The following is a 14,888-nucleotide window of genomic DNA, read 5'->3' as shown; positions in this document are numbered from 1 at the left end:
CGGGAAGGGCAGGGGGCAGCTCGGGTGATGCCGGTGCACGGCGCTGCCCGCACTCCAGCCGCCCGTGCCCCCTCGCTCCCCGTTATCCCGAGCCATCTCCGGCACGCCAGCCCTCCCTCTCGGCGGGCGCATCCCTGGGAAGCGCCGAGCCCCGCTGCCGAGCGGCGCTTCGCTCCCGCGCCTGGCGAGAGCGGGTCGCCCCCCTGCGCCGGCCGGGGATGCGCGGGGAGGGAGAGCAGCGGGGATGGGGAGATGAGGAGAGGAGGGCGCTTCCCCCGCGGCCGCTCGCCCATCTGCAGGCACCGCACGCAGGCGGAGCGGGGGCGGGAGGGCGGCCGACGCCGCGCTGCCCCGGGGAAGATGCATTTGGGGGCAGGGTCCCGCCGAGGTTTTGGGGAGGTTCCTGAGGCGGTGCCGGCCCCGTCTGTGGGGCAGCTGTCGCTCTCCCCGGGGCTGGCTTTATAAATATGTCTGCCGGTGCTTGTCGTGGGGACCCGTAGCGGGTTTCTCTGGAAGGGGAAGCGGGGAGTGTTTGGAAAGCCCGGCCGTCAGGAGCTTTCCTGCAGGACACCGATATTTGGGCAGCGGTGCACCAGCCCTTCGTGTAGCCGTTCCCGAGCCCACAAGCCACCGCTCCCCTTACGTACCGCAACTTTATAGGGGTCAGTCCTTTTGGCTGTGTGCGACTGAAGCAGCAAATATTGCACAGGGGAGGTAGCGCTTTATGCCCTCCTTTTAAAGGGAGAAGGACTTTTTTAATGCTTCCCAGTTGTAGACTGTTAAAGCGACACTAGGAGACAGCCTTAGGATTTCTTTCTTAAGAGCTTGTAACAAACGATCACGTCCTAGAATTTGGGGGGAAATTTTGACTGTGTGGCAGATGAGTTTCTTTTCAATCCACTGCCGCCCATCCTCCTGGCTAAAGGAGTGCTGCTGGGCAAGCTGTATGCCTTTGCATTACCGTCAGGGGAGACAGCAGCTTTCCTCCCCGTGTGTTAATGAAAATTTGTTTGGTTTACTTGTTTTATATGATAAATGCATCACATTTTAACTCTCTTTTTAAATTTTTTTATAATGCTGTTAGTGATTAGATACATCAACACAGTAAATCCTCATTGAAAGCAAAAAAAAACCCAACCCAAACTAGCAAAGCCAAAGTAGTTGCTTCTCACACAATTAATTTGTCTTGAGAGACAATTAGTACAGTTGACAAGGGGATTAACTCTTTTTATAGACTGGCTTATGTTGCCCTGAAAATGGCAAACTATGTAACTGTTATACAGAGCTTTAAATCTACTAAAATGAACACTCTGAAAATAAATGATCTGAAATTAGAACTGTTTTAACAGTAAGTGGTACACAGCTAAATATTCCAACTTGTGTAGCTCACAAATGAAAATTTGGCCCCGAGTAGCACCACTGTATTTTGTGACCTGGTCTTCTGACCCCCTTTTGCTGTTTTCCACTCTTACTAAATAAACTTATGCATAAAATATTTAGACATAAGTAAAAAGCTGTATTTATTTAAATGAGTCAGCAAAAGCAGTAGCATGGTACTCTATGAAGAAATTAACTATAGAAGAACTCTTAAAGCCAAAGAAAAGACCAAAATGCTCAGTTCAGGGGAAAAGAAATTCTACCAGAGGGAGTACTGATGCCTTAGGCAACAGACCAAACAAATGCATTATCTTTTTTTCTCGTTCTGCTGTGCTAAGATATTCAAGTGGAAAATATTTTCCATGTTTGAGAGGGGCAGATGGTCATAAGAAATAACATGCTACCTGTGAATACCCTTTTCCTAATAGTACATACTTTTTTCAATATAATGCACAAACTCTCTTAACTTGGCTGTGTTTTATTTTATGTGTTTCCTGTAAAAGGTTTCTTTCTGTCTCAAAGTATTTTATCAAGCATCTCTTAGACAATGCCAAAAAATGTTACAATTTAGTGAGTAGACATTAATGACTTGATGATGTCAGTGGGAGGGATACGGTGACTGATACCCATCTATGATAGTGCTTTTTCATATTCCTGTCTTCTGTGCACAGTTTCTAATTTGATCATTAGAGCAGGTCTGTGTGTATGTAAATGTGCACATTTAAAACAGAAAGGTTTTCCTGTGTCATATTGTAAACATCGGTAGAGCTGCTTGTAGTCTGTACGTTTCTGCTGCCCTGCTATTATAAATAGGAGCTGGCAGTTCAGAAAGACTACATTAAGCTCTCTTGTGAAAATGGTGAAATGAATCGACTCCACTATAATTTTCCTTACCCTTATATAAAAAAGAGAGGGGCAGGGTTACCATGTCAAAACTGTGCAATCCTGTATTATGCTGCTTCTCTCAACCCGTGCATTGATTGAGTAATTTCATCAGTCCCACATTACTTGATTGCTTAGAAGTTTCCTAATGATCTGTATGCTGTAGGAAGAATCTGAAAGTCGTGAGTGGAATGGTAATGATTCTGTGTTTTATGAGGCTATTCAAAAAGTCGCTCTGATTTATGTAGCTCGAAAGCTCCCAAGTCTTTGAGATTAGCCACGCTGCCTGATATTTTCTTCATACATCAGTCGTCCCACACTCCTCACTCCCTAAACAGGAGTTTAGAAGAGTGTTTTAATTAAGCAGGGATTAGGTGGCATTCCTTGTCAACTGCACAGTTTGCATATGCTTTATATCTTCTACCGCTGATAGTCTCATGCTTTTATATCTTGTACTTTGTGCTCATTATTTTCCCCTGATATGTACACACTTATGGATTTCCTATTGTGCCTATAGAAACATATAGGCAGATATGTGTGTTTTAGGTGCTGCAAAATCACCTAGGGCAGCAGTCACATTGTGTGGTACAAAAGTTTTGCTGAAAAAATACACTAAAGTATTTTTGAAGGCTAATTAATCTAGTTCAGCCTCCCTGATTACTTCAAGTTGCTTTTCATGTTTATCAGTAACTTCAGTCATACACAGTCAGTTTACTGCCCTTGGCTTTTTTATTTTTAATGGGAAATTCATAAATATATGTAAGATACAGTTATATATATATTATATATGCTTCTACATATAATTATACATCTGTTTTTAATATATATATTTTTATATACAATATTTTTTTTTCTGAGAGAGAAAACTAATTCTGCTCTTACCTCACTCTTCTCAGCTTTTAGACTTTGTAGGCCAGGATTGCTGCATTCCTTGTGTTGGACAAGTTCCCTATATTGCTGGGTCCTTAGCTTTGGCTCGTACCTTTAAGTTCTTCTGTACCATAGTTAATAATATCAAGGCAATTCCAACATGGGGTCTATTGCTTGTTTCTCCTCTTGATATTAGCGGTGACTAAAATGTTTTTTTTTTTTTTTTTTTGTAAGGGAAAGGGATTCTTGTTGCTTGGTGGTATGCACGTCCACGTTTCTTCTTGTAAGCTGATGTGCTACAATGCAGCTTGGGTTGTGTTGTGAATTGGTAATGGGGATTTAATTTGCTGTGCTGTTGGTGAAGCCTCATTAGGAGGTATGTAGTGTATGCCACTAACTGTTCATTACAGTATTCTCACATACATTTGTAAAGCACAGGACAAACAAGCAAAACAGATTTGTTAAAAACAAATAAATCTCTGTGTGCCTGCAGTGTCCACAGAGGAGCACTCAGGTCCCTGTTTTCCTTGCTCTAGGGTGTGGGAAGGTTACTTGCTTATTTTAAACACACATATGAGTGTAGATCTGGAAACCCAGAGTGCTGGGGCTGAGCAGCCAGGAGGTTCTGTTAGTAACTGTGTTCTACTTAAATGCTCAGCCTGCGTGACAAACTCTCTGCTTCTACGTTCGTTATTTCTGAAACACTTTCCCAGGTGCTTAGGTTTGTGGTAGTGTTTCAGTCCCTGTGAAGTGTGTTAGTTACTCTGTAGCTAAAGACGGATGACTTTGCATGCCATGGATTAGGATTTGCCATCATCCAAAAGCATATTTGCCATTAGGTGTCACTGCTTTCTGGAGTGTTTCTTAGTCATCCTCAGGGCCTGATCCAGAGTCTGTCATAATCCAGGTGAGTTGCTTAGTTGATTTCAAAAGATTTTAAGCTGAGCCTGTGGATTGCTGACCACAGCAGGCAGCTCCTTTTCATGTTCTTAAATAACTTGTAGTGTTACATCAGGTTCCTTGTCCTTGATAAAGGCAGAGTAAAAAAAAAAAAAATCAACCATCCGTCTTCAAGTGGTGCCCTAACAAATGTCTGACATGGCAATCACTGCTGCTACTCTGTGCTTTCACATGAGTACTTAGGGATGCACTGAGCCTTTATTCTCACAATGCCATCTTTGAAAAAACACACTGGAGAAAAATCTTTCAAGACTGTGACTGCATAAACCTACCAACTAAGGTTCATTTAACTTAATGAACAAAGGCATTAAGTATGGTTCTCTTCCACTCCCTGGCCCTGTAAAGCAAGTGGCATTGGCAAGAGATGACTTCTGTAAGCCATTAGGTTACTCCCTAGATATAGACTTGAACTTACATTATTTTCTTCCATTTGACGTATAGCTATCTATAATCTGCCATGACAGCCTGGTTTTGGCTGAAATTTATTGGAGGCTTTTGCCTTTTGAGTTGAGGTTTGTATTTTTACCCTTTGTTTACTGCTACTCCATTGCTTGATTTTTTTTTTCAGCACAGTGAAAAAAGGTTTTAAAAACAGTTTATGTGTAAGAGTAGTTCTATTTGGCTATCAGTTTCTAATTAATTTTCTTAATTACCTGGGTTATATATGAGAACATGGTAACACTTTCCATCTACACTCTCTCCAAACATATTTTGTTTTGTATCTTTAATGTTCACAAACTTACTAGACACAGATAATTACCATTGATGTTTGGGCTTACAAGCGACCAATAAGAAAAGGAAGTAGTATTCAAGTATTTTGAGCAATTATAAGAAAATGATCAAACTTTGAAAACATATTTTGCACATATATTATGATACATGGTGGTATGTGCCAAAGGTTGATTTCAGGTAATACATTGGTAATGAGGCAAATTCAGATACCTTTCTGCATCTGCAAATTCAATTGTTGCTTTTTTTTTTCTTCTTGTTTTTTCATTTAGATTTGAATTCCAGAAGAAGTAAGTTATTATCTAAGCTGTTGAAATTTTGAAGAAAACTTTAATTTCAGATTCAGGCTTGGCATGCATGTCAGAACTTGGGCAGCTCCACACCTGCACATCCTATAGACCTTACAGTCCAGTTCATAGCTCTGGTCATGCTCACACCCATTTATGAGAGCCTCAGATACAGTTTGTGCTATCTAGAAGTGCCAAGAGCATGACTGTCACAGCACAAAAGTAAAGCATAACAGGCAGGTTGTTGGCAACCTGACAGAGTGGCTGGGAGCTGGTCATGACAGCTCATGTTTCTTTGAGGTGTTTTGTACCCAAGGCTGGTGGTGTAGTCCCTGGCTTCCTACTGGGCTTCCTGCATACAGATGCACTTCCTCTCCTTCTGTGGTGTTACATTATCTTCCTGCATCATGTATTATGTCTGTGAGGAAGTAGTTGCTGGCCTGTTGCTTGCAGTAGTTACCAAAATGAGTTTTGTTGGCCTTTTCCGGAGTAGTGTTGACCGTGGCTTCCTCGCTCATCTAGGCTAGCAGACTGTATTGGAAAAGGTGCAATACTGAGGGAGTGCAGTGTGACACGTGGCGTGGAATATGTGCTAAATGGATAAGTTTGGTGCAGTGCTAGTTAATCCATCCTCAATACCAGGTAACGAAGGCCTGGGCAAAGCCTTCTGGGCACAGCTTTAAGCTGGCTTGTCCATCTGAAGCAGCACGAGGAGAAGAGGAAGTGCTGTTGTCACCCCCACAGAGGCAGGATGTAGTTTTGTGTTCTTGTCATAGTAATTTAAACACCAAGACTGATATGGAAGCATTTGGAGGAGGAGTGGGTGAGGAACAGGTGTCTGTCTGGATTTCCCATGAGCACCGTCAGGGCAGTTTCCTCTGCTATTCTTCAATACAGGAGTCAGGCTTTGGTTTCTGGTTATTGCTTGCCAAGCAGTTGTGAGAGCTGGTGGAGTAAGGGAAAGATTCTCTTGTGTCTGCAACCACTATAATTAATAAAGGCTTATGTGACTTGGAGAGTCATAAGTGATCTCTCTAATATGGAGGACACAGGCTGAAATTGAAGGCTAGTAAATGAAATGTGCTGGTGTTTGGATGACAGTTCTGAAACCTGGCAAGGGAGCGTGTTTGATATTGTGCAGTGCTGTAATTTTGTAAGGTTCAGAATTTATGTCCTAGTTTCAGTGATAATATACTTAATTCAGAGAAGGAGGTATTTTGTGTTCTGTATTGTACCGCAGAGTGCACTTCAGCTGGAGAGACTTCTTCCTGCTTTGGTCTGGGACTAACCACAAAAGCTCAAGGAAAGGATATTGTGAGAGCTGTAAGTGCTGCATTAAATAAAAAGAAAGAAAAGCCCTCATAAAAAGTGACACTTACTTAATGAGAAAGGATAATACAGTAACTACAGCATTTCTGTATAGCATTAAAGTTATGATGGAAGAGGTGGTACAGGGGCAATTACTCTAGTTTTAGTCAACTGTAAACTGGATGGATTTGTAAGAGCAGGGTTAGATTTAAAGTAGATTTCCATTACACACATTAGTTGTGAAATGATGGGGGAGTAGGGTGGAAAAGACGAAAGGGAAAAAGTTTCTTGAAAGTTATGCTTGGTTTATCTGACAAGCTGTATAATCAAGAGGAAAATGAAAAAGAAAATGAGTAAAAATGCGAGGAGGGGAGGAAAATAAGATATCAAAGGCAAAAGCCACTAGTTCTGTCTGTTTCTATTTCTTTAGGAGCTATATAATGCTCCTGTAAATGCTATGCTCAATGGAAAAGTTCTGAACCGGAAAGGGGAAAATGTGAGGATACAGAATTTAAATGAAGAATTAGATGTGTATTTTAATGTATTAGATAACACTCTGTGCTGAAATGCTAATTATTCCTAATTGTTTTATTTGCTTTACCCATGAATAAAATATCACATATCTAATAAAATATGCAGTGAAAATAACTGTAAAATTTCTCCTGGAGCCTTTCATGCAGCTTTAAAGGATTTAATACCTTTTTTTTCATTACTTTTTAAAACATTAACTTTCTGTAATCAGTTGGATTGCTAAGGCCAATATCCAGTGAACCTAACAATAATTGCTTGTTTTGCAGAACAATTTTTTGTTAGTCCAACCATATCTTTCTCAGAGGCTTAAATCGAGTTGGTGATTTCATTATAATAATTCACTTGTGATAAATCAAAATCAAACAGCACCACTCCAGTGCTGTGGAAAGGAGCTCTGGATGATAGCTCTGGAGAGAGCAGAGGATGGCAGAACAGCAGACCTGAATGCCAGGCCTGGATTTGCTGTGCCTAATTTTAATGTATGCAGATAAAACAATTTTGCAAACCTATTTTTAAATAATGAAATGAAACTTTGTACAGGGCAGGTTTCCCTGCCTTGGGTTGCCAACTCCAGACCTCTGTTTGGGACCTAGACCTGATGACAGACAGTAAATTGCTTTGGTTTTAAAGCATGCAGGAACTCATCTCAGTCAAGCTCAGCCTCCTGAGCCTTTGGGATGTTTTGAAGATGTCAGTTGTATTTCTCAGGTGCCAGGATACTACTGCAGAGTTACCTCGCTGATTAAAATCACTATTAAAATTGTCTGGCAGTGTACCCTGGGCTAAAAGCACACAATGGGGGTATCTCCAGACCATACGCTATTAAGCAAGGATATTTCTTTTTGTATATCCTTTGCCTTCTTGCCATCTTTTTAGTGTTCAACCTAAACATTTGAGAAATATTTTAAAACCTTTTCATGTACTAGAGAGTTGTTAAAGGGAAAAAGACAGTAGAAAAGATATTTCTTGCTCAGTGAAGCCACTGTAGGGTAGTGGCAGTGTGTGGCCAGTGTACAGCGTGGTCTGTGGAAAGACGATAGCTATTTTAGGTCTTATTAAAACACATTAATTTCTCCCTTTCATTGTTTTTATTAGTTTCTTTCTCACATTCCAGGCTCGTGGCAAGAAGTTGTGATGGTCACTTTGTTCTATGCTCTTAAATATCTGCTTTTAATGTCCAGGAAGAAAAATTGAAACATACCATAACACAAATATTTGTTATTTGGACGGATAAAACTGTTTTTTCTCTGGAAATTTCCTTGGAACTCCACTTATTTGACCTTTTTTTGAGACAAATACACCTCGAAAAGTTGGTTTTTATTCTTAAAGGTAGTCTTCCTTCAGCTCTCCTCTTTGGGAATAAATAGGCTGAAGAGTATTGAAGTATGTCCACTAATCTATTTGCTAGAAACATCTTTAAAGAGTTACTATTCTGGAGCTATTCTAGCTCCATGCTACAAGTTGATAGAAAGCACTGTGTATGTATTAATGTATGCATATAGAATATATAAATAGGTACTTTTTCAGTAGTCAGAAGAACATTCTTATTGAAAGTATTTGACTAGATTTTTCTTTAATTTGGGATGGTATTAGTTTCCACCTTAAGTAACAACACGAAGATTCGGGAGGCTTTTTGCTTGCAGGCAGGAAGCCTAACGTGAATACAAATCATGAAATGACACCCCACCGTGCTGGAAGTTGTACAAATATGAAACAAAAAGTTGGCTGTCAGGAGATTTGAAGATGAAGTGAAAGAGAGGGCTTGGATCTGTCTGGGACTCGGTTTGTACACCTGGAGACTTGTGTGTCTTTTGAGAGGCAGATTCACTCATTCATGTTTGTGAATGATCGCTTTGGATACAAAGGGATGAAAGCAGGTAGAAATATCTACAGGGATGTCCTGTCAGGGCAGGTGCTGTGTGGCTGGTATCAAAATTTCCTGATCTGGGGCTGTGAGGTGAAAGAGCTGACAAGAAATGAAGGGCAGCAATGTGTTTATAATTATTACCTACAGTATGTTATTGCCAGTAACACTGATTAAATTGGCCAAATAGAAACAATCATTACCTCATCAGCTGCCACCATGTTACTCTCTGAGTTTACCTAGTACAGGAGGTAATGCATGGTTATGCATATGCCCACTCTCACTCTCTGTCTCACTTGGACAAATATTTCATAGTACAGTTTTGGAAGACCAGGTAGGAGGAGAAAACCCCTTCTTGGGAAAGTGGAACTATATATGTTGCAAAATTCCCTACTTTGTTTAAAGGAGATACTTTAATATAGTCAATTATTCTGAAAGTATCTGCAGCCTCATTTGGAAGTCTTGCGAAGCTTTTGTATTGCTATGGAAATATTATTGAAACAATCTCGAGAAATGATTTTCCAACTCCTGGAAGCAGCTCTCCTGTTATGGAATTGGATTGCATCCTGGAGATACATGAGAAACACTCATTTACTTGAAAAAGTTCTGCCATTTTTGGTGTCATTGCAAAGCGTATAGGGCCTATGTCAAATAAAATGGCTGAGGGGAGTGGGCCGGAAAGAAATACGTGTTCTCTGCCACAGAGATGCTCTGGGAGCAGGACCACTATGGGCAGGGTTCTGGTGGTGCCTTCTATGTGGGAGCTTTATAAGGGGATTAGCAGTGGTGGGAGTTGGCTGGGTGGTGAAGGGATGCAGGAAACATTTGGAGGGGTTGGCACGCATGATGGGCAGCCTATCTCTGTAAGAGTACAGGATGCCTGTACTCAAGGAATAGCAGGAAATGTTATGTTTGGAGACTGGGCTTTATGTTTGGGACAGGCCTTGTAGGGGAGGGCTATATGCCTATGCATATGAGAAAAGTTGGGAAATCCAAAGGAGCGAGGGACTGGAATGGCACAAATATTACTGAAAAGATTAATAATATAATGCAAATGATGCTTTGAGAACAATATAGCTAGGAGATAATATTAAGTTTTAAAGAAACTAAATTATACATTAGAAAATGGGATTGTTTCTCACTGTCTAGCCTCTATAGCTTTTACCATACAGCATTTGGTTTGTGTGGTAGACCTTAATTTTTTGAGTTTTTTCAGCCAATAATTGTACCTGGTTATTTGGCAGAAAAGTGAGATCCATTTTACCTTTGTATTGTTTAATACTGTTGTACACAGATGCAAACAATGAGTACTGAGGTGTCATCTTCCACTCCTCTCCTCCCAGGGTAACTCCAAGAGTATTGTACCTTCCTGTGCCTCAGCATTATCTTAGCATTTTGTTTCATAGGCTGGTCTGTACCATGCCTCCTTTTAAACTCAGCTTCTGTGGCTGGTGAGTAGGAGGAAGGGATGCACACAGCCACAGCTTCTGCTCCATTGATTTTTGACCTAATTTAGGAAGGAAGGAAAGGGTAAATAATGCAGCTTCTGGATGCAAAGCCTGCCGTGACTTTCATGGAATGAGGGGGCGAGTGCTAGTTTTCTCCTCATCTCAAATAGCTGCATAGCTTGCTTTAAAAGTTACATCTTTCTTCAGTGAAGCTCCAGAGTGGTTAGTGGATCTCCTTTCACACTTATCTTGTGGCATATGTCCTCATTTGGTCTGGTTTTCTGTCAACATCCTCCTTGTCCAACCCCCATTCAAGGCAGTAAAGGCACAGCCACTGGCTTGTGTTTCCTGTAAATGAGACACATTAAGAACTGGGATAGTAGTTTTTTAAAATATTTTTCTGTTTGAGGTCAATGATTTCTAACAACAGGGAACGATGTGTGGAAGGAGGAGGTAAATACTTCCTCAGGGGAAGGTAGATAATGATAGCATTTGGAAACTGCTATTGCTGAAAATCATCTTAGGATTTAGTCATTAAAAAAAAAAAAGAAAAAAAAGTCTGTTCATTAAAGTACTGTGGGGTTGGAGGTTTTTAGCATTTTTTTAAAGGGATGCATTTTTCCCCCCATTTTTTGTAAGACTGCCAAATGTCCCTGAGGCTAGAATTAATTGGCTCTTTGTGTTGTGTCAAGTAAGGAGTACAAGTGTTTTCAGAAAATACTAGGTTTACAGACTTCCACAGAGAACATGAAAGGGAGAGAGGGGCTAACTTTCTATAAACAAGGTCCTTGCGTCATTTTGTACCAGAAACTTGGAGTAACAAATAGAATATTGAAATTGCTGGTGTTGGTGATTTGGAAGCTGTTGGAATCATCCCCGGTGCCCTCATCCCTTCATTCTGACTAATCCTCCCTTCAGAACAAGCATGTGCTGATTTCTTTTGCTCTCACCTCCAGGCATCTGCAATGAGTAAACGCCTGCTCCTCAGAAATAACCAGCATTTGGGTTTTTTGAAAGAGGTTCAGGAGTAAGGGCCGTGGAGATGTATTTTGTTGTTGGCATTGCTTTGGTAATACAACAGAGGTTCCTTGTTGCGGTTCATTTCACAAATTCCCCCTGACCGTTTTAGATTTGGAAGTATTTTATCATTTTTTAATATTGCTATTTCAAAGGCTACTTCTTAAAATGGATTGAAGCCAGTGGATGGCAGCAGTCGTAGATGTAAGCTTTGAAATGGCCCTTTTATGGAGGGGTTTGAGAAGTAAGTCTTGGAGCCGTTGCATTAAAATTCCAAAGTGTTAACTTAAATGTAATAATGCTCTGACAAAGTGCTACTACCATCTGCTAGTGAGAATTAGTACTATTTAAAAATCTCCATAATTCCCAGAAAGAGCAGAGGAGTCACGGCATGAAGAAAAGTCTAACTCTAAATTAGTATTTTAGTTCAGGAAGTCACAAACTCTTTGTGGGGACCACTGACTTCTAGAGATTTTGTGTCACACTCTCAGCTCACATAAAGGAATAAATATTTGTGGTATATGACTAGAATGGTGCCTGTTTCTAACTGTTTCCAGCTTGGTCCCCAGTTTTGAAGCAGAATCCTTTTTATTTACAACCACTTCTCATCACAGCAAGAATTTAGTGGTAACTAAAAATACAGTTTGCACGGTAAAACAACAAGGGAGTGTATTCCCCATGGGTATGTAAAAAGCTTCATTCCTTATAATATAACTTTTGTGGACTGAGAAACAGTTCTTTGTTCAGTGTTCCTATGGGGTTTTGAACACCACCTAAACACTCAGCCCTTTCTGCATGTGGAAGTTGAGCTGCACTGAAGAGTGTGAGCTGTGGCTGGAAATGTTCTTGGTACCAGAACATCTCCATCCTTAGATTTCTCTCAGCTGAATATGCAGGAGTAATTCAGCTTCTGGTAGGAAGAGGGTCTGACCAGTTTTAAACCTATTCCAAAAGCCAGTCTAACTTACTGGTATCTGTTAGGAAATGCTTTCTGTGATAGTAATAAAGCTACTTCACTCATATTAGCAAACAGCCAAATCTTGCACAGTATTTAAAGAAGGGAGTAAGAAGAGAAATCTAGTAATGACAGACTACAAGTAGCTGTTGGATTGTCTATTTTAGGAAGGATTTTGAAGATCCATATTAGAAGATGCATTTTATAAAAATTCCATTTGAGAAGAAAAGGCAACATGTGGCCAAGTGGAAGCGTTTTTCGTGTCTTTCTCTTCCTCCTCCTAGAAAGATTTGCTGAGTTTTGTTTATTCATAGTCTTGCATGGAGTATAACTAATGTTCTTAGCTTGCTTTGCACAGAAATAGATCATATCTCATATTCTTTTAGCTGAAATAATCTTCATCAGCATTTCTTGCTGAGGTACAGGTACTGTATGTCCATAGGCCTATTGGTGCAACAGCCACGTGACCCATGTAGCTAAGACTGGCTAAGTCAAATTCTCCTCAGTTATAAACCAGTTCTACCCTGCATTATTCTTTTGTATTATTTTTTCCATGCTGGAAGTACAACTGGAACTGATTGTGTGTTTGAGGAGTCAGGTCTTTCACTTGTTATTTTAGGTGTAAAGATTTTCACCTCTTCCAAAATGCCCCTCAGAAACCCCCGCTGCTTTCCGTGTTTTTCATGTAGACAGGCTGATTACCCATAAAGTTACTTGTTTGAGACAAGTAACTGTAAATCCAGGATGAATGAAAGATTTCTTGTCTGTCTGTTACTCAGTTCAAGCAACTATGTTGTCTTGTACTATCACTGAGTGGTATTTTGGTTTATCTGATGTGAGAGGGAGTACAGAGAGTCATCTTCTATTGTGTTAGCAAACCTCTGTGTGAGGCAGAGGGAACAGAGACTGTTTGAACTGTGAGAATGAGGTCTTACCATAAGTGTATTCTTGTCATGCTCTTACTTTTTGCTTAGACAGGTTTTTCTTTCCATTCATATCTGGTGTATACAGAGAAATAAAACCAGATGGATTTTTCACACATTTACAGTGAATAATGGCCGATGAAATAGAATTGCCCAGCCCACTGTTGTCAGTCAATAAACCTGCCCCTTGAAGGGATCGCTGTTTTTTGTGACTGGGTGCTGAGTAATCTCTGCTGGGTCTGTCACATGGTGACCTGCATGAGAACGAAGCCAGATACATTCCCACATCAGTTTCACTGCTTGTCTCCTTGTATGTAAATATTTATCTTGCCTTTTAAAACTGTTTCAATACTGACAGATTCAAAGCACATACGAGCAGGAACTGAACTTTATTAAGAAGCAACTCGTGATAGGGCTAAGGAGGCCAATCTCTACATCATGAATCCATTATTTTTGAAAGGACTCAAAGCAATTTCTAGCAGCTGTCTTTTCACTGATCCCTCTAGTTCCCAGCATCTTGATGAAGAATGAGATTGATTTCACCAGGAGCAAGGAAAGGAAGCACTTGTTCTAGCACCAAAGAGTAAGGAGCAAGGGAAAAGGTGGTTGGTGATTTGTTGCAGGACTTCATGAATTTTGCCTCCAGGATTGAGTATAAAAAAGGTAAAGTGCTGTGCAAGGCACACATTTATTGTCTGCTTCTTCCTTTAGAATCATTGGAATTTTCTTAAAGCTGTGCAGAGAGGTGTTTTGTGGGATTTAAAAAAAAATTCTAGAAGTGCTCAGAAACATAGTCCTTACTGCGAATCCTCCTCTGTACATACCTATATTTGTAAATAAGCAAGTGTCTTTTTAAAAGTGTGATTGGCAAAAGGTACAGTAGCCTGGCTAAAAGTGTTCTGGGTCTAAATGGCACAAATCTGAGAGTGAGCTCGCACAGGAGTATCCTGATACAGTTTGATGAGGAGCCACTCATGGTAGCTAAACCAGCTCATAGCTGGGCAGGTGTAAGGTTCTCCTCCTTTCCTTATCTTCTCACCAAAACAGCTTGGATGTGCTCCTGGCCACCCCTGACTATCCTGTTTTGTATATGCAGCTGCCTACCTATGTCATTCCCAACAAGATTCTCTCATCCCATCCCACGCTTCCCCTTATTTTCCTACCACAGAAAACACTTCCAGAGGGCACTTAAGGCTTTAGCCGCATGCCAGCAGTTTCCTGTGCTCGTGAAATGCCAGGGGTTGAAGCCAACAAAATGGAGAGTTCTCTGCTCCTTAGCAGGTACTTCTAGCAAGTTCTCTCTTCAGCATGTCTTGGGCCACTCCCTCCAGACAGAAGTTGATACCAGCAATGATATTTATTGTCACAGTACCTATGTTGCAAAAACCTGTATTTATGGAGATCCATACGTTTGAGATGAAATGACTGTGTATTGGCATGCAAGCATATTTATGTTGAGATCTGGCAAAATGGTAGGGAGGAAATGGAGAAGTTTCTGAGGCAACAGCTTTAAGGCAAGAGTTGTCACTGAAATTTGTAGCTAAATGGCAAATTGTGTTCCCTAGTGCTGTTCATCCAATAGCATTGCTAAGTACCCATGTTGGGGTGAGAGCATCCGAGATGATAGATCTGTTTGATGTGCTGTCTGCAAAAAGTGTGTAGTAGAAAGCAGTCCATGGTGAAGTTTTTGTAATCTTGGTGTCTTGTTTCCCATAAGCTTCATTTACTTGGTCTCAT

At 40.7% G+C, this 14,888-nt stretch overlaps 1 protein-coding gene across 3 annotated transcripts in view; it reads left to right on the top strand.

Moving 5' to 3' along the window:
• Positions 1-14,888, top strand: part of GRID2 (glutamate ionotropic receptor delta type subunit 2) — a 710,183-nt gene that overhangs the window by 783 nt on the left and 694,512 nt on the right. The gene's annotated exons all lie outside the window — the stretch shown is intronic.

This window comes from Corvus moneduloides, chromosome 5 (assembly GCF_009650955.1).
Source record: "Corvus moneduloides isolate bCorMon1 chromosome 5, bCorMon1.pri, whole genome shotgun sequence".
In the NCBI taxonomy this organism is placed as follows: domain Eukaryota; kingdom Metazoa; phylum Chordata; class Aves; order Passeriformes; family Corvidae; genus Corvus; species Corvus moneduloides.
Note: the sequence above shows the minus strand (reverse complement) of the source record. Positions and strands in the feature narration are given on the sequence as shown.